The following is a 23,461-nucleotide window of genomic DNA, read 5'->3' on the forward strand; positions in this document are numbered from 1 at the left end:
TTCTCTTTAGTGTAGGCTTTCTAGTTGTGAATTCTTTTAATTTTTGTTTATCATGGAAGGTTTTAATTTCATCTTCAAATCTGAAACAAAATTTTGCTGTATATAAAATTCTTGGTTTGCACCTATTTTCTTTCAGAACTTGAAATATATTATTCCAGGACCTCCTAGCTTTGAGGGTCTGGACTGAGAAATTCATTGAGATCCAAATTGGTTTCCGCCTCTACGTAATTTGAATTTTTTCTCTCACAGCCTTTAAGATTTTAACTTTATTCTGTGTGTTAATTATTCTTGTTATAATGTGTCTTGATGTGGATCTGCTCTAATTTTGAATATTTGAGGTCTTGTATTTGATTTTCCTTTTCAATCTTTATGTTTGGGAAATTTTCTGCTATTATATCATTGAAAAGATCATACATTCCTTTGGTTTGTATCTCTGCTCCTTCATCTATTCCAATAACTTTTACATTTTGTCTTTTATGTTATTCCTATAATTCTTGGATTTATAGAATTACAAATAAGTAGAGTTGACCATCTTTTCTGTGGACCTATAGTATCCCTGAAGGTTTCCAGTGCTTCACCTTTACTGGTGAGACCAATATCAACAGCACCCAGACACAATATATAGCCTTAAACCTATTAGCTCCCACTAAAGCGTCTACTGCTTTTTTGCATTAAACCAAAATGATGAGTTCAATAACTATCTATGGTGTAAACAGAAAGTTTGCTACAATGATTTACAATTTCAAATGGTGGGCAAGAAAACAGAAGTAGTGTAGTACACAATGTTTGCAAGGAAGAAAGAGAGAAGCTACAAGCAAAGATTCACAGGAAGAGGAGCCAACAGAGATTGGCTGTTGGTTGGAGAAAAGTTGGAAAGAGAATCCAAGAAACAGACCAGTGATAGGAAGAATATGAAGAGAAAAAATTAAAGATAGAAAAATATACATAGAAAAATACAAAAACAAAAATGCAAAAAAAAAAAAAACCATTCATATATGATTGTCCTCCATACACTGATGCATAAAAAAACACCCTGACCCAAATACTGTAGAGGTGTTAGTGAATAGAAAAATAAAATAAATCTCCATGGAAAGTCTGTCTCCGTCAGAGTTCAAAGTTTCTCAGCCCTGACTCTGACATCTCATGGGATCACCAGGCCCACGTGAGCCCTTGAAGACCCAGTCACTATCCCACGGATCTGGGCTTCAGATACCTCAGACTGGGCCATGTGGCAGTTCCAAGGTCTCAGTGCTGCTCCTATTTGCAGAGACCACCAGGGGTACACTCCTGCAAGGAGCAACCCTGAGACGCAGCAGCAAGAGAGAGGCCACCAGCATTCCCAGCAGGGAGACCCCAGGGGCCTCCAAACCCACAGGCACCGGCACTGGACCAGCCAGACCTGGAAGAGTCCCCAGACAGATGCTTTTGTGGTGGTAAACCTGCTGGCACCCTGCCCCCAGTCCCTGGTCGGCACCCCAAGACAGGTGTGGCCACGTGCAACCAAACCAGGAGTCTCCCCCAGAGCAGTCCTCTGGGCAGTGGTAGCAGCTGTGGTGGCAGTGGTTGGTGGCAGCAGGTGGCAGGTCAGCAGCAGCAGCAGTGCTGTAACAGTGTCTGCAGTGGCAGCCACAGCGGCTGTGGGGGCAGTGTCACTCAGGCGATCTAAGGGGGGACAGCAGTGCCATTATTAGAGGGCAACAGTGTCTGCGGTGGCAGCAGCACCCTGAAAGAAGACCTCCAGGTGACCTCGGGGTGGCAGGAGCAGTGTCAGTGGCAGTGTGGGTGGCAGCCGACTGGAAAAGAGACCTCAGGGCAGGCAGAGGCATCTCCAAAGAATCATTTTAATAAATACATGCATAAGTTAACTCTCCAAAGACCGTCTACGAGCTCACAACTGGAATTTGTCACACAAATCAGTCCAGTGCCGCTTGTCCTCAGGAAGGCCCTGGCGGTAAGCTGGAGGATGGACCTTCTCCTGAAGCTGGGAATGCTTTTATTCATCGAGTGCTTACCAAAGAAATGAAAGACTGCATCTTATTCCTGAGCAGATAAGCTGCTCTCCCACCGCAGAGTCACACGAGTTACATGAAGAAACCTCAGGACCCTGGAGAATGGGAGCATTCATCACAACACACTCAACTCAGAGAGAAGGATATTTGCCCCAAGAAATATCTTCCAACCAATAATTATTAAGCATCAAAATCCCTTGGAAAAAAATGAATATTCCCTCTAAAATATGACTATTTCCCCCTTCTAGTTACACTGCTAACTGTACTTTATTTTTTTTTAAAAAAAAGCTGTAGGTAATAGAGAAACCAATGAAAATGATAATATGCATTTATCTTCCCTCTTCTTAGGCATTATTTTTTGTCTGAGCAAAAAACGTAAAACCAAAAAGTATCATGACCCTAACCGCAGTAAAAGTCATCAGCCCTGGTAATGTCCCAGGTTCAGAGACTAAAGACCAGGTTCTCCTGTAAGAGTGACGTCCCTCCTTCCTCCCTACATTGCCAGCTGGCCATCTCGGATCACTCAGTGGTGACCGTCAGCATGAGGAGGATTTGTCACATTGCTTCCTAAGGTGATGGAGCACAGGGTCCAACCAGGCACTGTGTTGAGCATGAGGGTAAGGACAATGGTGACCACTGCACAGGACACAGACAGAGTGACCAAAAGACCTGCTCAAACTCAGATGCAGCAGACCCATGTCAACACCCAACAGGAGGCCACGAGAGAGGCCCCAGGGAGGCCCAGTTCTGATGAGGTGAGGTGACACCGGGGGCCACCCAGCGCTGAGCCAGAGTGTGCTGGGCTTAGGTCCATGCAGCAAGACGAGGAAGAGAAGCAGCTCATCCCCAGGGATTGGGACACAGAGACAGCAGGGACCCAACCCCCTTCAAGTGGGGATGGAGAAACTCTAGGCACTCATGGGGGTAGGTAATGTTTGGGCCACCCATGGACATGGAAAAGAAATGCAGACCAGAGAAGCATCTTAGGCCTCAAAATGCCCTCACTGCGGGATCTGCCAGGAAGCAGAGAGGGCTGGAGTGCTGGAGACCTGCTCTCTAATGAGCTGGGCTGAGGAGCATCAGAGCTGCAAACAGCAGTCTGTTGAGGGCTGCGCTGTGCTGTGCTGAGTGAGGACAGGAGCCAGAGAGCAGATAAGTTTGGTTTGTGTAACAAACCTATGCAGGGCAGTTAATTAATCCTTGGCTATTTGCCTGAAAACTGTATGGGACCAGCCGAAGAGCAGTGATTCCTGCTAATTGGAGTGTTGTCTCAGAGAGATGCCCCCGGGGCACAATGCCCCAGAGAAGCAGCGTTTGCACTTATCAGGCAGCCAACTCCATCCCCTCCCATGAGCACAGAGCCCTTTCTAAACGCAAGTGTCAGTATTGATAGCCGTTCCTGACAGAGAGCACTGAGTTGGGATCTTTCAAACGGACAAAACCTTAACCTGTTTCACTCCTAGCTTCTCTCCTTCCTCGTGAGTATGACCGACACCAGATTGCACAAAGGAGAGTCCTCTGTGGCACCAAAGCCTTTGATCAAGGAGATGGGAGACCCCTCTGTGAATGCAGCAGGACATGGAAGACCACCTCTGTGAATATGGCAAGAGATGGTCATAAAGGTTTTGACAATTAAACAAATAATAAAAATCACCAAGTTCCCATCATTGTAATAAATAAATATCACATTTAGTCTTACCAGCTTTTATAGTATTTTTTCAATGTGTGTGCCTTAAAATATAAATTCATATTCATAATTCAAATTAACAATTCATACTTCAAAACAAAAAAAAAACATAGCAGGCGAAGGTACACCCCCTTTTTGAACATGGCAGAACATGGTAGACCCTCTGTGAATGTGGCAGAGAAGGCCGACCCCCTCTGCACCACCCCAGTCCCATCCTTCTCCCATTGTCCAGGGGCAAGCTCCAAAGGCTCAGCAACAGGTCCTTCCGTAAGCCCTTGAATCTAGGCAAATGCAACTCCAGATTGGGTCACACCTCAACCAGACCGCGAGGAGTGTGTCCTCCTCCTGGGCTGTCATCTGCCATCCACCTCCTCCTGAAGTTTGACATTCACACTTGACTTCTTGACCCCACAGTCCCTTCCACTCTTCTCATAGGAGAGCAGAGCATTGGTTACAAAACTCCCATGACGATGATTTACACTGGTTCTCTACATTACCCTTGCCTGAATGTAACGATTTTTAATATTTCTTCAAATTAGTGAAGCTTCCTTTTGCCCACCCTAAAAAAGAAAAATACTAAATATCCATGCCCTTTACAACTCCTGTCATGGTATGAGAGGTACAGAATTGTCACACTATAAAGACAAGGGACGGAGATTGGGTGCAGCAAATGAACTGTGTGGGCAGTGGGGCCTTGATGTTGGCATTCTGCTAACTCACACAGTCATCAGTAGGTATCTGTAGGTTGCAGGGATAGGAAAAGTCAGAGGCTCACCTGAGGTAGAATAGTAAAGAGATCTGCACCACCAGAACGTTCTTTCTGCTCACCTGGGACTAAGGCTGTGGCCCACTGGAGTGGCCATCAAGAGTCCTTCATGGGCATCTCTTAAGTAAAAAATTCATAAGTATATCATCCAAGATACCAACTAGATTGTTAAACTATCCACAGGACGTGACTCTGAGATAGCAGACAGAAATACCAGATGGGTTGAGAAGGAAAGAAGAAAGGCGAGCCCCTGGGGCCAGGGCTCTGGCTGGGAAGCTGACTCTCAAAGCACCACCGCAAGGCGTGGCACTGAGGCAGCTGTGTGGCTGAGAGGCTCTGGAGTGAGACACGGTGGAAGCCAGGGGGAAGGCTCTTGAACTCAAAATGAGGCTCATTTCCCCTCAACCCTGAGGAAAAGGGGAAGGGCAAAACAGGAAGACAACCAGGGCCCCAGCAGGAGATGAGCCCAGCTTCTCCCACCCAGTGACAACCAGCTCAGGTCTGCTGACTCACCTTGAAGATCCAGCAGATGGTAGAGGGTCGCCATCTTGCTTTCTCCTCTCCAGAGCAAACTTTTCCTCATGAAAGACTCCAACTGTCTCCAAGGACATTCTGGTTGCTCCACATGAGAAATTACTTCACAGTGGCTTCAAATAGAAGAGAAGTAGATCACAAATGATCTGGAATATTTCTCAGGACCTAGGGCAGGTTAATTGTCTCTGTCTCTGTCTTTTTCTCTCTCTGTGTTGTGTGTGAACGCATGTATGTGTACACACATAAACACCCCACAAACACACTCATGCATTTGTACATATGTCAATATAAATGATACCAAATGCCAATACTCCAATTTTTTTACCTATAAAAGTAGGAAGTTTATAAGGAGTAATGTACATGATTTCTCTCCTTTCCCTCCCTCCTTTCTTGAGGATCAATAAAATCTCAGTTTAAGGAAAAATATTTCAACACTGTAGACACCGAGTCTGAATCTCCACATTCTAGATACCTGGGAGAGAAGATCCACAGCTTTGATCCAAGGTTAGGGCGGCGGCTGAGGCTACAAACTTGGCTACTCAGGTGCCTTTCTGCAAAGATGTGAATCCCCAGGTGATTGCAAGGTGGGTGTGTGAAGGGGTGGAGTGGCCATCGGGATAGGATCTCTGGGTTAAATTGGGTCGTGGGCAGGACCTCCCAGCTGGAGGAAATGTTGGTGCACTCGCTACCTTTGTGGAGGCCTGGAATTGATGGGACCCTAATAAACATTAAGTCCATGATGAAGACGAGTTTCAGTTCAGCAGCTGAACCATCGAACCCTGTGATGGCAGCACGTGACCTTCTGGGTGGCCACTGCCCATCCCAGTGCCTCCCAGGTGAGGTCCAGGTCCTAAGCCTGCTCCAGGAGGCCTTCCTTCACCCTCCCAGCCCCCACCTAGCTAAGCTGATCTCCCATCACTCCTGTCCTTCCGGGCCAGCTGCCCTGTCTTCCTCAGATCTCTCTCAGTGGCCTCTCTGCTGCTGTCCTTTACCCTCCCCCCGGGAAATGCTTCCTCCTGCTCCTGGTTCCTCGAGTTCTGCTTCTCCAAAATTCTACTCACTCCCACCCTCTTCCATGAAGACCCCAGCTGTAGGTTGGATCTTAAATGTCCCCAAAACCCATGAAATAAAAGCTTGGTCCTCGGCCTGTGGCACCACTGGGAGGTCGTGGGACCCTTAGGAGGTGGGGCCTAAGGGGGGGAGCAGGTCGTGGGACCCTGGCCCCCTCCTGGCTCCCTCTTTCCACTTCTGGCCGTAAGGAGAATGGCCTCCTCCGCCAGGCTCTCCACCTGATTGATGTATGCAGCCCAAAGTAACAGGCCCAAAGGACCCTGGACAGACCCCCAAAGTGTGACCCCCCCTTTTACAAGTTGAGCATCTTGGGCACGTTGTCACGGAGATGGAAATCTGACTAACAGAGCCTTCTTTCCGGTGGAGTGGCAGCAGCAACGCCTGCTTCCTACAGGCCACGCAGGTCTGCCAAGATAGCATATGTAAACCACGGTTCCTGCTCTTGTTAATCACTCAGAGATACCTGTATCATTCGGTAATTAGTATAATACCCCCTAATATTCTCTCACCATTCCATCTGATCCTGGTGCATTCTTCCTGGTATTACCATCAAACTGGTTGCACATGTGTGTGCACCCTCCCAAAAGCCTGCATCCCCCAGGAACTGGATCCCACGTGTGCTGCCTCCCTGATCACACACTCTAGGCAGAGCAGGTGCTCAGAGGATACCTATTAAGTCATTTACAGAGAGAGGGCAGGGAAAAAAAAAAAGATGGGATACATAAATAATTGTAGAAAACCAGATTTTGCACATTTTACAGAAAGAAAACACTAACAGGTAAATAAGACAAATCCCTCGTGGTAGAATGAGGGTGCGCATAAATGGTGCCACAAGTAGAGAACATTGCAATTTCTTTTCATGCTGCATCTTTTATTCAAAGCATTACCAGACATTTGCTGAAAACAGTTAGCTGTACCAAGGGCAGGCGCCTCAATGAAATGCTTCAGTCACATTTTATAGTGGAGGTGAGGCTCTCCCGAGATGTCTTTTTACCAGGCTGAGACCCAGCAAATGATCAGTAGGCAAGGAACCAGTGGTGCAGGAAATTCAGAGCATAAAACTAGCCTCAGAGTTTAGTCAGACAACATGGTCAATGCAGCAACGAGGACAGCGGCTGGTAACTTAATGTCCCAGGGACTTGAAGCCCCAATGACACAGTCCTGGCCACCCTCCCTGAGGCTTGCTCAGCCCACTAGGGCTCACTGTGGCTGCAGGAACGCCTCCGATCTGGGCGCCCCGGGAGTGGCATTGGTACTGTTTTGCAAGGAACACGAGGGGCCACTGATTTCTGGATAAGTCCCCCTTCAGGCAACGTCTACACATGTCACAGGCAAAAGGCACATTGAGTACATTCATCTGGGAAAATATTACAGTCTGAAATACTTTTATTAGCCTTGTAAAAGCCTGAGCTAGTTATTCTACTCTCAATCCCTACCACTGATTACAAGGAAGCAATAATAAGAGATTATTGTTCTAATCATCAATTCCCTTCCCCTCTTCACCTCCCTGGAAATATCAGTCAACTAGACTACCAAAAACATGGAAAGCAGAGAACACAACAAGGAACTTTTTGAATATTTGTATTCAGCAGGCTGAGATTTATGCATGAGATGCAAATTACTATGTGTTATTTACACATCTGAGGGAAAACAAATCGTGAATGTAAATGTTTAGAGGGCATATTATTTTTAAATATGAAAGTAGCAAAAATTATTAGAGCAGTTGCAACTCCCACTCTGTTAAAAAGACATTCTAATGAGTTTTTAAAAGAACTTTTATCAGAATTACAGAAACTATGGCAAACAAAGCATCAGAAAAATGTAAAGCATTAAATAACTGTTTCTACTTTTACAAATCCTTTACAAAATGAGTTGCAATTTTTCAAGTGATGTAGGATCAGTCCTCTATTAAAAACTTTTTTATTCATTAAACATCAAACGTGCAACATTCACCCACCTGTTTTCAGGTTTTCCCTTACTTCTGATGGAATTCGAGTAAATGGAGCATTTTTATTAGTTAGCTACCTTGGCCTGATCTCTTTTGTAGACTTGATTTTTTTTTAATGTGTAACATTGAGAAAAGTGGATTTTTACTGGCCTCATTCTTTCAACTGCTAATAGTTTATTTGGGAAATTATGTTGAAAACCAAACTGGGTAATGTAGAGTTCACCCACAAACAATAAAACAACCACAGACCTCCAGTACTCATGGTGTGCCAGTCTCTGTACTAGGTGATTGGCACATATTGTTTCATTTCATTCTCAAAACAACCACTGTTACTATTACGGTGGTTGTACAGACAAAAACAAAAACTGAGGCTCTAGAAGTTAGCAGAATCTCCATAAGTGCACAGGAGAACACATCCATTCAAGACTGAAGGGCTGCATCCAAAACCCTGTCGTGTTACTAGGGAGAGAAGCACACAGCTTACCCACAAGGCACTGTGGCCAGGTACACGTGGGCACTTCAGTTTTCACAGGTTAAGCACTCCTAATCTGAAAATCTGCCACCCATAATGCTCCAAAAATCTAAGAGTGCCACAAGTAGAAAACTCCCACAAAATTCATGTGACAGGTCACTGTCCAAATGCAAGCACACTAAAAATACTATATAACATTATTTTGAGACTGAATGGATAACATACATATAAATGAAACATGAACAGTTTTCATGGTTAGACTAAGGTCCTGTGTCCAAGATATCTCAGTATGTGTATGCAAATATTCCAAAATCTGAAAATATCTGAAATCTGAAACAGGCATTTCAGATAAGTGGCATTCAGCCTGAGCTATCTCATTAAAACTTGCCAACTACACAACAGAGATGAGTTGATGAAGTGAACAAGGAGTCTTCCCTCTGAGTCTTCCCACTGCAAGCCCAGGTTTTCTTCCCAAATTACTTTCTTATGGATTAAAGCAGAGTCCCCAGTTATTGATATGAGACCAATTAGCAGAAGGTGAAGGAATCCATGTCCATAAACGCACTAGGTTTAATAAAGGCTCTCCTGCTCAGATAGGCAGTGCCCCTTTGCAAAGACATTTGTTACTTTCAAGCAGCTTTGTTAAGATATGATTGGTCAGCCATAAGCCCTACACTTAAAAATTTGATAAGCTTTGACTCACGTATATCCCCATGAAGCCACCCCCATCAAGATGAGTACATGAAATAAAAATTTACCCTCTTGTCCATTTTTAGGCATTCAGTTCAGAGATATCAAGCGTATTCACATTATTATCAAACCATCACTACCATCCAGCCCAATCTGAAACTTCTATTAAACCCAAATTCTTCTGTCAGCCCAATAACCACATTCCACCTTGTCTCTGTGAGTCTGAGTCTCTGTGTCCTTCATAGACACAGAGTCACATTGCTATGGTTTGTCGGTGTGGGTCCCCTGAGGAATCTACTTTGACTCTACCTGATGCCCCATATGCAGTATTCAAGAATGGAGCTTTGGGGAATGATTAGCTCACAAGGATGATTAGCTCAGCACCCTCATGAATGCCCTGATCAAAGAGTCCCTCCCTCCATGTGAGGACCCATAAGAAGACGTCATCTTTGAGGCAAGGGACAAGTCACATGACATCTGCCCCCCAATCTGCTGGCACCTTGATCTGGACTTCCCAACCTCCAGCACAGTGAGCAACAAATTTTTGTTACTTATGAATCACACAGTCAAAGGCATTTTACTACAGGAGCCTGAATGGCCACATGTGATGTCTGTCTTCTCGGGACAGCCTTCCCTGCTGGGCACACCTGCAGGTTCACCTGGGCTGAAGCATGGGTCACAGTAGCCTTCCTTTTCAGGGCAGAACGACAATCCCCTGCACAGGTCAGCCACATTTTGCCTGTCCACACATCAGTGATGCCTCCTGTCCATTTAGAATCTCTTCCTCTGACCCCTCCTGTCTGCAGGCAACTGAAATGCTTTCTTTCACAATAGATTAGTTTGCATTTTCTAGAACATGATGGAAACTGAATCATACATTCTTGGTTGCCTTATTTTGTTCATAGTTATTTTGAAATCTATTCATGTTGCTGCATGTAGCAAGCATTCATTCCTTCTTATTGCTGAACAGAATTCCACTGTGAACATGTTCCACAACTTGGTTCCTGCTTTATAGCTTGGTAATACATTGTAAAAAGTCTGTGAACATTTGTGTGCACGTCTTTGTGTGCATTAAACATTTCTTATTTATTTATTTATTTATTTATTTATTTATTTATTTATTTATAAGTTGGGTGTGGTGTCTCTCTCCTGTAATCCCAGTTACACAGGAGGCTGAGGCAGGAGAATCTCAAGTTCAAGGCCAGCCTGGCAACATAGCAAGATCCTGCATCAAAAAAAGGTTGTTGTTGTTATATTTTGACCAATACATAATGACATAAAACTTGTACATGTTTATGGGGTACCATGTGATTTTTAAATCAGAGTTAATTTATCTACCTCTCAAACATTCATCAGTTCTTTATGTTGAAACTATTCAGACTCCTTAATTCAGCTTTTTGAAGTATAAGGTACATTATCAAAATGTTATTTCCTTCAGGTAAATGCCTGGGAGTGAAAGGGCTGGGTCATATGGTACATGCATGTTTGTTTAGCTTTTTAAGAAAGCACAGGATTGTTTCTGAAGCAGGCGCTCTGCCTGGCCTCCTTCCAGGCGGAGGGCTCCAGGTTTTCAGCTGCACTTGGTCATGTTGACCTTACAGATTGGAGTCCTCTCCACTAGGTGCAGAGTGGAACTGTACAGGTCGTTGTGATTGTAATTTGCTTTTCTGTAGCCACTAATAATGTTGGACATCTTTTCATCTTCTTGCCATATCTAGGCTTTCTTTAATGAAGCACCTACTGAAATCTTTTGCCCGTTTTTAAAATGAGGTTGTTTGTTGAGTTTTGATAGTTCTTAATATCTTCTAGGTAAGAACCTTTTGTCATACCCAAGCCCTGTGAGTCATTCCCCAGTGTGTGGCTTGGCTGCTTATTCTCTTCATGGTGTCTTTGGAAGGTAAATCAGGGCTCATCTTATTTGCTTCCACTTCCTGGGACCCCTGGCTTTGGATGCCTTCCATCTGGTGTTTTGAAAATGGTTCTTACCTATTTTTCTGGTCCTACTGGTTGTTTTGGATGAGTGGCTAAATCCAGGCCCTATTACCTATTACCTGATCTTGGTTGGAAGCTACACAACAACATACCCTAGAAAGCCTAATAATAAGATGCCAAAATATACATTTGTTGTAAGTATTGCCAAATTTTTGTAGATTTTTTATATTGTCCTTTTAAATGGACGTTGATGGAGAACATCATGCTAAGTGAAATAAGCCAATCCCCCAAAAAATATGTGAAATGTTTTCTATGATATGCAGATGCTAATTCACAACAGTGGGTTGGGGTGCTAGGGAAGAATAGAGTTACTTTGGATTAGGTAAAGGGGAGGGGGTCTGAGGTAGGAAGAGCAGGAGAATGAATCAGACGTTATTACCCTGTATGCATATATGACTAGATGACTGGTGTGATTCTACATCACGTACAACCAAAAGAATGAGAAGCTATACTCCATTTATGTATGATGTGTCAAAGTGCATTCTACTGTCATGTATAACTAATCAGAACAAATTTAAAAAGCACTTGAAGAATAAGTGTCATCATTTGGCAATTTGAAATTTGTTTGAAACTGAAAAGGGATTTTTTTTTTTTTCACTTTGTGAGACAAAAATTGTGAAACAAAAGCGATTTCTAAGAGGAGGGTTCCTCCCTCTGTAAACACTGGGACACCTCCGCCCTACAAGGACTGGTTGTCAGGCTGCAAAGAACCCTGAAGTGGTCAGACCCTATGCAATAGACAGCTTAGGATTAGTTTAGGAGAGAATCTTAAAAGTTAGTCATTTAGTAAAATCAAAATGAAAATATGTCCTGGATTCAGAGGTGACAAACTGAATTCTGAATTCTTAAACCTTTGCTTTGAGGTCTCAGGTAACTCTGAACAAATTCTGTTTGCAGACATCTTTTGATTGAAACCCACCCAGAATTTTACAATATGAATTAGTAGTCAGTGTCCTGAGCTGAGAGGCCTCACACAGAAGTCCAAAGGTCACTTTTCCTTCAAGTGCAAACAAGAGGACCCTCCATTCCCTTGCAGCAACATCCAAAAAAATGGCCTTCATCTCCGTCCCAGCCTCCTCTGGCCCCCCAGAGGCTGAGGGAAGCCAACATGGACATTCACAAGGGCTATAACTGCTGCTTAAGTTCTCCGTCTTCTCCCACCGCCCTCCCTGCAGGGCCCCTCTCAGAAAGCCTTGGTTTGAAGTGTACAGTAAGCACATTGCTCTGGGTTTGGTGAGGGAGGCACCAGCTGAGAGGACAAAGGGGAGCTGCCCAAGGCCAGGCAGCAACACCCTGCCCTTTATCCCAGGACCCGCCAAGGGGCGTGGAGGCAGCTTCAGCAGGCTGCTTCCCAGGGGGCCGAGAACCGCAGGGCACTGGGTGGGCGAGCTTATCTCCAGAGGCAGGAAAAACGGGTAGGATATTCTTGAGGATTTCTTCTGGGTCAGTGCTGTGTTTGCAGCTGGTCCCCTGTACCCTCCCTCTCCATTCCCCTCGGGTGAAGAACTGAGTGGCTGGATCCGCTGATCAGTCTCTGCAAGAAAATGGTTGACATGCTCTAATCCCAGAGGTTCCCGGGAACCTGGGGAAGAAAAGATACCAATTTACCACCTAAAGAAGGAGGGTAGAGAGAATACGGTATCAACCTCCGCACCCTTGACTCCAGAGAAATGGCCACATCCCCTTTGAGCTCTGTGTCCAAGGAAATGGCTGTGGTCCACTCTAGGTCCCTGTGGCCTGCGCTACTCAGCTTCCTCCCCCTGGGTGCCAGTGCTCTCCCCAGCAGCACCCCTGACCCACGCCCCTGGCACAGACACAGGAAACAGCATATCTAACTAGCAATGGCTCTTAGGTTCCTTGTGGTGCGCTGAGGAAGAACCCACTCTGTCCTCCCTCCCAGGTATGGTGCTGCCAGACCCTGGGGGCTCCTTGCTGGAGCAGCCATCCCTCCATCTCTGGCCTTCACCATGTCCCTGTGTGCAAATCTTCCTACCTTTCTCTTGGAGACACCAATGTCTGCAATTAGGGACCAACTTAAAACCACACAATCTCGTCTTGAGACCCTTACCTTATTTATACCTGCAAGGGCTTCACTTCCAAAGAAGTTCACATTCAGAGGCCCCTGGGGTCAAGAGTCAAATACACCCCTTTGGGGGCCATAATTCGACCCTCTATAGGTTCCTCCGACAGGTTGTGTTATAAAGCTTCTCCCAGCCTCGATTTTCTCACTTAATATTACACAGCGAAGGGTTGGGGTTGTGGCTCAGTGGTAGAGCATTTGCCTAGCACTGAGTTCGATCCCCAACACCACATTAAAAACACAAACAAACAAACAAACAAACAACTAAATGAAGGTATATGTTCATCTACAACAACAACAGAAAAAAAAAAAACCCACAGTGCATTTCCTCCAAGATTTGGGATTAAGAAGGATCCTGTCATTTTAAGTGACCATGTGCTGTTCCGTTGTGTAAGTGTGCCTGCTTCCACTGAGTGAGTTTTACGTTCCTAAGAGTGACTGCTGCTTCAGTGAAAGCTCTCGTAACACAGTCCACAGTCTGATGTTTTATTTCTGTGGAATAGGTTCCTACGGATAGCAGTGCTCTGTCCGAGATGTATGTGTGTAGTTCAAACATTAATGGACGTTTCAAATCACTTTCCAAGGAAAAAACAATTCACATGTCCACTACAAACCACGACAGTACAGTTTTCCCACATCCCAGCCAGCTTTCCTAATTTCCCAAAGTGATAGGTATATTGAGATCTATTGCTCTGAGTGCCCCTGACTGCAGCGGAGGTTGAGCGACTTTTTTATGTGTTTATGGGCTACGTGGATTTGCCCAGCTGTTTTCTATGGTATCCTTTGCTTATCTTTTCTCGGCTTCTTTATACTGTTCTTGTCAGTTTGTAAATGCTCTTTATGTATCTGTACATTTTGTCCTCTTATTTTCCCTTTCAACTCAACCTTTTAACCTCCTGACATAAAATGTGTTTTCTCAGTGTTTCATCTGTCAGTTGACTATGTGTAGTGTCTCCATATTACAAAAAAAAAGTCCTTTTATTTTTTACATAGTCAAATATGTTCCTTTCTTCTATGGATCCTGGATTTACTACTACCTTGCTGATTAAGACCTCATTCAAATAGTTTTCACATGTTACCACTCTAATTTTGTTTTTCACTATTTGCTTTTAAATCATCCCTGATTTAGTATTTTGCATGGTGTGTGAGATAGAATCCAAGCTAATTTTACCTTAGAGAGAGAACCTGGTGAAGTGCCTTTCCTAAGGAATATCGGACTTTCTCACTGACTTGGGCAGTCCTTTGTCTAGCTTGGCTGGGCTCTGGGTCCAATATTTCAGTACTGCTCCACCTGACAGCCTGTGTCTCCCCGCCCAGCACCATGTCCAGGCCTCCGGCTGGGATTGTTTTGATGTCTGGTCCAGCTAGCCTCTGCCATCACTCTTCTTATTTAGAATTTCATCCTTCTTAAAGATCATTATTTCAAGGGTAAAAAAAGAATTCTAATTTGAATTGCATAAATTTACATGTTAATTTGGGGACAGCTGACATTTTAATGATATTTAATTTTATATAAAAATAGTAACTTTTTCATTTTGTTGAGACCTTATTTTATATCTTTCTTTAATATTTCTTCATTTTTACCAGAAAGTTCCAATATCTTTCCAGCTAAATTAATTCATAAATATGTTATATTAATTGCTATCACTGTTTAATGGGATAATTTGTCTTATTTTCATTTCTAGCTAGTTATTATTAGCAGAGAGAAAACTATTGATTTTTACATGTGTCACATCTAATTACTTCACCAAATTCTCTAATTACAATAACTTTTTTAGACTAATGCATCTTGGATTTTATAGATGTGTACTCAGATCATCAGCAAAATAATCACTGTAAGTCTTCTCTTCAAGTATTTTAATTATTATTTCCTTTTCTTATCTTCAAAAACATCAACTAATCATGGTAGTAAATATCACTGTCTTTTTCCCAATTTTCATGGAAATGAGTTTAGCATTTTACCCTTTAGAATAATGTCTTTTGCTTTTTCTCCAAATTGTCTCTTCCAAATTTATTTCCGTCTAACCCCAACTTGTTTGGATGTATTATTAGGAAGACCTACTAAATTTGTTCAATTTATTTTTTAGAATATGTTGATATGATCCTATTTTTCTCCATAAGTGGGTTGATATAATGAATTCCTTTAAGATATGTTCTAAGAGTAAGCACTTTACATTTCTAAAATTGGCTATATGAACATGTGCAGTTGGGGACACCAGTTGGATCCGCTTTTCAGTTTGGCATTGTGGCCTGTGTAGCTGTGGTGGGGACAGTTCCTGGTTTTGTCTTTGCTGCTCTCTTTGTCGATGCTTGGCACTGAAGTCATTCAAAGGAACTCCTGCCGGGGCCTGCTTTGGCCCTCGCTCTGCTCAGCTCCTGTCCTCCCTCCATGGCCTGAGTGGCTGCTGGCTGGGGGGAGGCTGCGCTCCCCCTCGGACTCCAAGGCCTCTGTGTCTCCCAACTCTGCAGGCACCCACATTCCAGCCTGACACACACAGAGGCCTTGTTGTGGCCAGATGACATCATGGTTAAGAATGTGACAAGAAGACAAGTGGCCTCTAAGCCATGTCACTGCAGTACACTCCAAGGGTACAAGGACAGAACTGGTCCAGAAGAAAAGGACAAATACTGCACAGATTGAATGTGTTTTGCAATGGAACTCCCAAGGAGGGCTGGAAATCGGTGTTGATTCTGAGGCCGATTTCCCTTCTTACAGGTTAAAAGACAGAGCAAGACTTGCTTTATTTTTCAAGACTCATCCTGTTCCGGGTCTCTAGTAGCAGGTGTTGTTGGGCACCTTTCAGAGATGGATGTCTTATTCAGACTCCTCAGCCTGGCTGCACATCTTCTGCCCTGTTGCCCGGTTGGTGAGAAGTCCCTCAGCAATCAACAAGATTCTGAGATACCTTCTGTCCCACCCAGGAGGCGGGAACATGCTGGCCACACCCGAGCTCCAGCCTCTGGCCACTCTCCTCCCAGGCAGCCAGACCACCTCTGAGGAGCCTCGGCCCTGCACATGGGCTGCTGGTTTTACCGACTGACTCTCTCTCTCTCTCTCTCTCTCTCTGAAAAGGAGCTTTCTCCCTGAGCACAGGAATGTGGAGGACAAACACGGTCCATCTTTCCCAGCTAATGAGGATTCCTAGAATGTGTGAGCCACGGTACCTCACTGCCAAAGACCATGTTTGGGGAAGCCCCTCACAATTAAATGAATTCTAAGATTGTTCAGAAGACAGAGCTTTTACAGAGAGAAAGGGAATAAGGGCATAAAACAGGCCCATCAAATGGACGTGACCTTTTTCCCCAACTCTAAGAAAGTTACTTAGGAAGATTAAGCAACCTAAAGTTATAATTGGTTAAAAGGGACAAAAGTAGCCTATCTTTTACAATGTCTGGTTGTCGGGCTGGTTGTTAAGACATCTGAAAACTCCTTTGAAGGTAAAGAAAGAAACGGCCGTGGGGACCTAGATGCGCTTAGCCAAAAGCACGGCCAGCCACACAGGAGCATTTGCTCAGCCCTGTGGTCCAGAGGACGGTGGCTGCTGTCCCTCTTAGCCTGCCCCCCCCCCAATGAAAACAGCCAACGTGCAGGAGACTCCGGCCCATGCAGTCTCTGTGGGCAGTTTTCCTCAGGGCATGGCAGAAGGCCGGGCTGCTGGGCATTAACCTCCTTTTGGGCCCTCCTGCCAGGAGACCGACAACTGGCCCTGGCACATTTGGGGGTCAGCAAGGAGTGTGTGACAGCTTGCACCTGACCTCTGTCCGCTTGCAAGTCCAGCGTCCCCTCCAGCGGGGCTCTGGTTAGGGCTCTGAGTCTTCATGATCTCAGCCCACTTCAAGTCCTCCAGGACGCTGAGTCCTGTGCCTCATCCAGAAACTGCACTGAATTCCACCCAGAGAAGCAAGATAAGGCTGAACCCCTCAGAGCCAGGACTGCCTCAAGTCAGGTTGCAGGAGCAGGCAGGAGGGTGTTTGGAAGGTGCCTGGTGCTGTTTCAAGGTGCACCGACTCCCGAGGATGGGACCCAGTGGGATCTGAATTCCAAATCACCTTGCCCACCAGTGCCACCTCAGGAAGTGAAACACCCCTTGTAGATGGATTACCACTCAACGCTGTTTCCACACATAACACACTAGTTTGCTTTAGCAGTTTTTAATTAAAAATAACATCATTGTTTTTTTATTACTGTAGCAATGCACCTTTGAGAGAATAAAGATAAGCCAATTTAAAAAAAAATTTTTTTTCAAAGCCGCCATTATCTCACTGAGCAGAGATTGCTACTGTGAATGTTTTGAGGGCATTTATCACCAGACCTCCCTCTGCCCAGATAAACTCATCTCCTTTTCCACAAATTGTGACTCACATTGTCACATTCTTTTGTCACTCTTTTCCTTTAATAATACAACTCAAACCAATTTCCATGTCATAAACATTCTTCTAGAATATCATGTTAACAGTGATTTATTTTACTATTGTTTAATGACAGTTTTAGTTCTTTTTTTTCTTTTTCGATTTACATGCTTAAGTCAGGTTTTCACTTTTAATGGAAAATTAGTTATTTTCAAATGCCTTTTTTGGCTTTGTTCCTTCAATGTATTTATTGGTAACTGAGGTGAGTTAGGCTCTAGGGATCCACCCTAATGAAACAGAGCCTGCAGGACGACCATGCATCATGCAAACCTTCAAAAGGCTCTCCCAACACTGAGGGTGAAATTGTGGGTGCTAAGAAATTCCTTGGGGTAGGAGGAGAGCAGGCAGTAGGAGGGAGGAGGATGTTGGACCCAAGGCCTCGAGGAAGCAAGGACATCAAGGAGAGACATGAGCACAGGGACATCAACAGACAGGACCCCTGTGAGATGCGGTGACAAGGGGAGGCTGGCCCTCTGCAGGGGAGCTGTAATCTTATTCCTGCTGCAGGGGGAGGCAGCCCGCAAAGGGCTTCACACCCCTGTGAGAGTGGCCTGCTGAGTCAAGGCCTGAAAGATACTTGGGCATTCCCGTGGGAGCTGGGGACGGTTGTCTACCAGATGGCAGTGTTGTGATCTTTGCAAAACCTTCAGCTAATACTGGAAAGAAAAAGACCACCTAAGATTCCACTATCTGAAGATAGCCTCTGTTACTATAGTAGTTCTGCCTTCTCTGTGCTGGATGCCTTGACCTCTGCAGAGGACTGAAACCTAGAAGACTATAGGCCAGGAGCATGATGCACAGTAGTAGAGTTAATCTGTCTTTTCCTGCTTTAACTCTTTGGTGTTTCCTTTACATCACCACTTTTGTGCTTCGAGGCCATTAAAAACGGCTACTTGGGCATAATCACCATGATACTTGACAGTAGATCTGATCATCAAGATGGCTATTGAGTAACCAGCAGGAAGGTGGTGTATTCAGTATGGAAACACTGCATGAGGGTAAATTCATATTCCAGGAGGGACAGAGTTGGAAGGTACAAGATTTCATCCTACTAATCAGCACGGAATGCAGTAGAACCTTATGAACTATTTACCTCTGGAAATTTCCATTTAACTTTTAATGACCACAGGAAAAAAAAAACTAAACTAAAAAAAAAAACAAACTACAAAAAGGAGAACTACTGTGTATCTTTACATACCTTTCCAGAGCTTTTGTGTGCCTGTTTACACACAAATATAAGTTATTTGTTATTTTTCTAATAAAATGAGAGGTCAAATATTAGAGCATGCACTTTTTTGCTCACTAAATTACTAGTATTTTCCATTATTTTTAGATGTAAGAGTAGTTAATTTAGAAATTCCCATGTCACCAAGTGTAATAATTTAATTATTGCACAGTAATAACAAATACAGATATAAAAATTGACTTAGCAGGTCAGGATCCTTAGTGAATAGTTGTTTTTTTTTTTTCCTTTATGTACAAAACGCAGTGGCGTGCACAGAATGCAGAGCGTGAACCCATCCTAATCATACTGTTCAAGGAATTATCAGAGTTAGCTTGCCTGCTATTTTGATTGAGAAAGCTCTTGTTTCTGAACCCTCCCTTTTCCCCTTTCCATCCTATCACCTCTCATCTTTCCAAGGACAACTACTCTCCTTCTAATCCTTCTGATTCACTATGGCTGCTCTCGAACCTTATAAAATTATTGAGTTATTTTTATTATAGAATATGCATCCTTTTGCTTGGCTTCTCTTGCCAAATTTTATAATTCTGAGATTTGGTTATGTTATTGCATGTAGCTAAAATCTGTTCATTCCTACCGCAGTATAGATTTTTGTTGTGTCAGTGAATCATTTCACATATATTAATGATGATTTTTCTTAGCACAGATTTGAAGGAGTGGATGGTAGGCCAAGAGCCAAATTGGAATCAGTGGTGAATATTTCCAGTGACTCTCCAGTAACACAGGAATTCTCTCCACCAACCAGGCATCAAAGTGTCTGATTCTCACCTGTGGCCTACAGTGGGGAAGGAGTGGATCTTCTCATCTTTTCTGACATGAGAAATAACTAAAACATTTATTGTTTTGTAAGTCCTTTTAGAACCATACTTTGTTAAGAATTTGCACTAATGCATAAAACTGTTTTGTGCTTATTTTCTTTTGTCTCTAAATCTATAACCATTTCATCATTTCAAATTAAGACCTTATAATCTATAATGGGGAAGTCCACATATTATTCCCTAAGACTTCACTATGTGGAAGCAATATTTTGAGAATATTTTGTGCATCTCTTCTGTCAGAATGACCCTTAATCCACTATTATTATTGTTAGTATTATTCTCATACGCCATTTATCAACAAGGAAAATGATGCACCGGAGGGTCATACAGTAATTTGTCTGAGATTTGGAAAGATCTGGTGTTTTGGAACTCAACATTACAGCAGTGCAGGTCTAGTTCCACTGGCCACAATTCCAGAACACTGAGTCTCTTCACTTCTGAACAATGACGACTCCTCTCCTTCAGAACAGGGGTGTGGTTGGTTTTTCCCGAACTCTCATAGCCTCTTGGATGCTGTACTTGCCAGATAAGTGCAGCTTCATTTATTTTGCATTTCACTGATAAGATGCAATGAATGGGTGGAAACAAAAGTTAATCATGGATTTAGGAAGGTAGTGTTTCTCTTTCTTACAAAATTCACCCAGCCATCTGTTTATAGACAAATCTAATTAACCACTGGTTTTATTTCTGAAGTATTATACTATGAACTTCTATTGGTTCACAAAACAGGAACTGACCTTTTTCTAGATGTCAGTTTTTGAACAGGACAAGCTTCTTCACGCAGTCAGGGGGGACCATCAATTCTGCGAGCAGTGTCTTGGATTTTGCCACTGCCCCAGCTGCAGTGCCACGAGGCTGCCAGATCAAGTGTGGGAGTTCACACATTGTCCAGATGACTTCAGAATCACTTGCTGATAAGATCTTCCAGAATTACTCCATAACCAGTTAATTCCTCAACACATTTCTGGCTCTGGAAATTGATATCAGCAAGAAATAACAACAGAAAAGAATAATTACTATATTAGGTTTATTGAAAATTCCAGAAACAGGAAAAGATACAGGACCACCAACACAATTTGACTGCTAACCATGGGTTAAAACAGTGCATTCAGCCAAATCTTTCAACATAGTAGTCACCTCAATTGCTGTTTTTAGAAGCCAGCGCCTTTCCTGCTAAATCCAGTAGCTGTCCCATGATTAATGTGCTGGTGTCTTATTAACTGCTCTCTTACAGAAGCTGTCCAATTCACAGCCACCCTTTCTGCAGAGACCTTTTTGTAAAAACCTAGTTGAAATCATGCTGCTCTGACTGCGGGCTACTGCACCTACCCCCAAAACATCATAAAGAGCGAAGAATTACTGTTTCCAGTAATCCAGGCCATAAATCAACCTGCTATGAGGACAGAGGGAAAAAAATCACTAGCACTTCCTGCATTCATATTCAAAAGCCTGTCTGTGTGACAGCATATTCCGGAAAGCGTCTGCAGCTCAGCCTGTGCCTGTTTGTGTGTGTGTGTGTGTGTATGTGTGTGGCAAGCAGGGGTGACAGTGAAGGGGAAGACAAAAGAAATTCAGCCCCAGCTAAATCATTCCAATGCCCTGATCTTACCGTGGCCGCCCTCTCCCTTAGAGTATTTTATGATTGTTAAAACTGCCACCTTATCTGTTTGCTGGCATCACCCACGGCTGAACTTATCTGGGCCCAGCTGTTTGAGAAAAATGCAACATGGCGTGACCTTGATTTTTTAGCACCTGACCTTAATATCTAATCAGTCGCATGTCTCAGTGAAGCCATCCAGACATGTCACATAGCCCCTCTGGCATCTAGTGATTCAAAAGATGTTTACTTCATTCACCCTTTCGAGACATCTTCCAGCCACCATACCCAACAGCCATACCCTTTCAATCTGCACTCAGGGTCCTCTGAGGGTTAACGTGTGTTTTAAAATCCTGGATGCCCTTTGAGTTGAAAATAATTTAGACGCCTTTGGGTCAGTGATAAAAAAATTATCTGAGTTCATATTGAGACTCATGAAGAGAATCCTCAATTTGGTTATAAAAGAACATTAACTACTCATGGTAGTTATAGTGTTTCTAAAACACAAGCCTTTTCCCTCCAGCAAAATCAAGTTTTAAAGTCATCCAATACAAAATAGAGCACACCCACACACGGACACACACACACACACACACACACACACACGGACACACTAGCTCTAAATGTTAATTTTAAAAGGATTTTGTTTTAGAAAGGTCCAGAAGTTCAATGGCCCCAGATTGAAGTGAAGTCTTAAAAACCTAGGAATGAAATAAAGAAATGTCAGAGTTATTAAAGTGCCATTATATTAAAAGTGACAGAAAAGGAGCTGGATTTTTTTTTTTTCTTGCGCTGACTTTGGAATCAAATTTGCTTCATTGACAAAGCAATAGAGTTTCCTGCCAGTCGGCAGCTCAGCCTAGAACCTAGAAGCGGGGCTGTTTTCTCCTGGTTCTGCCCCATGCCGTCCCCAGGACCCTCCCATGGCCATGACGCTGTGGAGTGTCGAATCTCAGCCAGGGTAAGGGCGCCTGCTGGTCTTCTTATTAGTATCAATCTGCACAGCCTGCTCGAACCATCATTAGCTCTTGCGGGGTCATTCCTGAGAATGCCATTTCCTCCCTAACGAGCCGTAATGTTCCTCTAATCTTAAGAAAGCCCCAACTAGGGAGAGAGCAGAGGCCTGAGAACCTTCCCCTGCTCTTGGCTGGGAAGCAGGGAGGGCCAAGACCACTCCCTGGGGCTGTGTGGCCCACCACAGTCCCAGTGGAGGGTAGCCTGAGCTCATCTTTGCCACCTGGTCCCTTTCTCTCACCTATGTGTCCCTCTGCAGTGCACACAGCTCTTCCGGATGCGCAGCAGGGTGTCCTAGGTGTTTGGGGGGACTGTGGTGCGCTGCGGGGGATCAGGAGGACGTGGTCTCTCCCTGGGAGTCTGAACTTTGTCCTGGTGTGAAGACACCCTCACAGGGGAGCACAGGCCTGCAGTCCCCAGGGCAGAGCCTCCAGGAGCTCACCAGGAGCTGCTCCCCTGTATGGGCCCAGGGGCCTCGGGGCTGCCCCTGCTGAGGGTTAGTCCAGGACTGAGCCCTTGCTATGGATGACTGTGAGAACCCTCAGGCAAGTGCCCTGGTCCCCAGCAGGGCCCCCCTGCGGAGCTCATGTTTCAGGCTCTACAGAAGAGGCCTTCAAAGCCACCTGAAAACTACCTGCAGAGCGGCTCTGTTTCATCTTTACTTTTAATTGACAAATACAAGTTGCGTGGATTATGGGGTACTGTGTGATGTTTGTTATTGTGTACAACGTGGACTAATTAAATCAAGCTAATAAGCATATCTGTCACCTTACTGTTCATCTCTTGTGGTAAGACACCTGAAATCTAATCTCCACCAATTTTGAATATGATGTGCGATTATTAAACATCATTTAGATGCTGGGCAATAGATCTCAGAAACTTTGAGTGCCTGAGCCCCGCCTCTGGAGGAGCAGGGCCTTAGGAGACTACACTGAGCAGTGACTTGGCTTCCGGGGCACACCCTAGTTTCTTAACATCGTCCTGCCCAGGCTGCTTCCAGTCACACCCTCGCACTGGTGACCCAGCTGTGCTTTCCTCGTCACCAAAGGCCAGGTCAGCTTTGCTGGCACATTTACACCAGTGTGATTGGAGGTATGTCTGTGAGCCTGCTGTCCTACCCGGGTCTCCCG

The 23,461-nt window shown here is 44.3% G+C and overlaps 1 long non-coding RNA gene across 5 annotated transcripts in view; it reads right to left on the bottom strand.

Moving 5' to 3' along the window:
* LOC125617605 overlaps nt 1–23,461 on the bottom strand; it is a 126,348-nt gene that overhangs the window by 62,861 nt on the left and 40,026 nt on the right. For 3 of the 5 annotated variants that reach the window (XR_007348658.1, XR_007348657.1, XR_007348660.1), the window contains exons 1-3: nt 20,858–21,333; nt 20,458–20,690; nt 4,976–5,109 (exon numbers count right to left, since the gene is read on the bottom strand). This is a non-coding gene — a long non-coding RNA (uncharacterized LOC125617605). Of the gene's footprint in view, nt 1–4,975; nt 5,110–20,457; nt 20,691–20,857; nt 21,334–23,461 lie in introns of those variants that run through there. The other 2 variants (XR_007348659.1, XR_007348661.1) reach the window with 1 other exon arrangement.

The sequence above is a fragment of the Marmota marmota genome, unplaced genomic scaffold (genome assembly GCF_001458135.2).
Source record: "Marmota marmota marmota unplaced genomic scaffold, marMar, whole genome shotgun sequence".
In the NCBI taxonomy this organism is placed as follows: domain Eukaryota; kingdom Metazoa; phylum Chordata; class Mammalia; order Rodentia; family Sciuridae; genus Marmota; species Marmota marmota.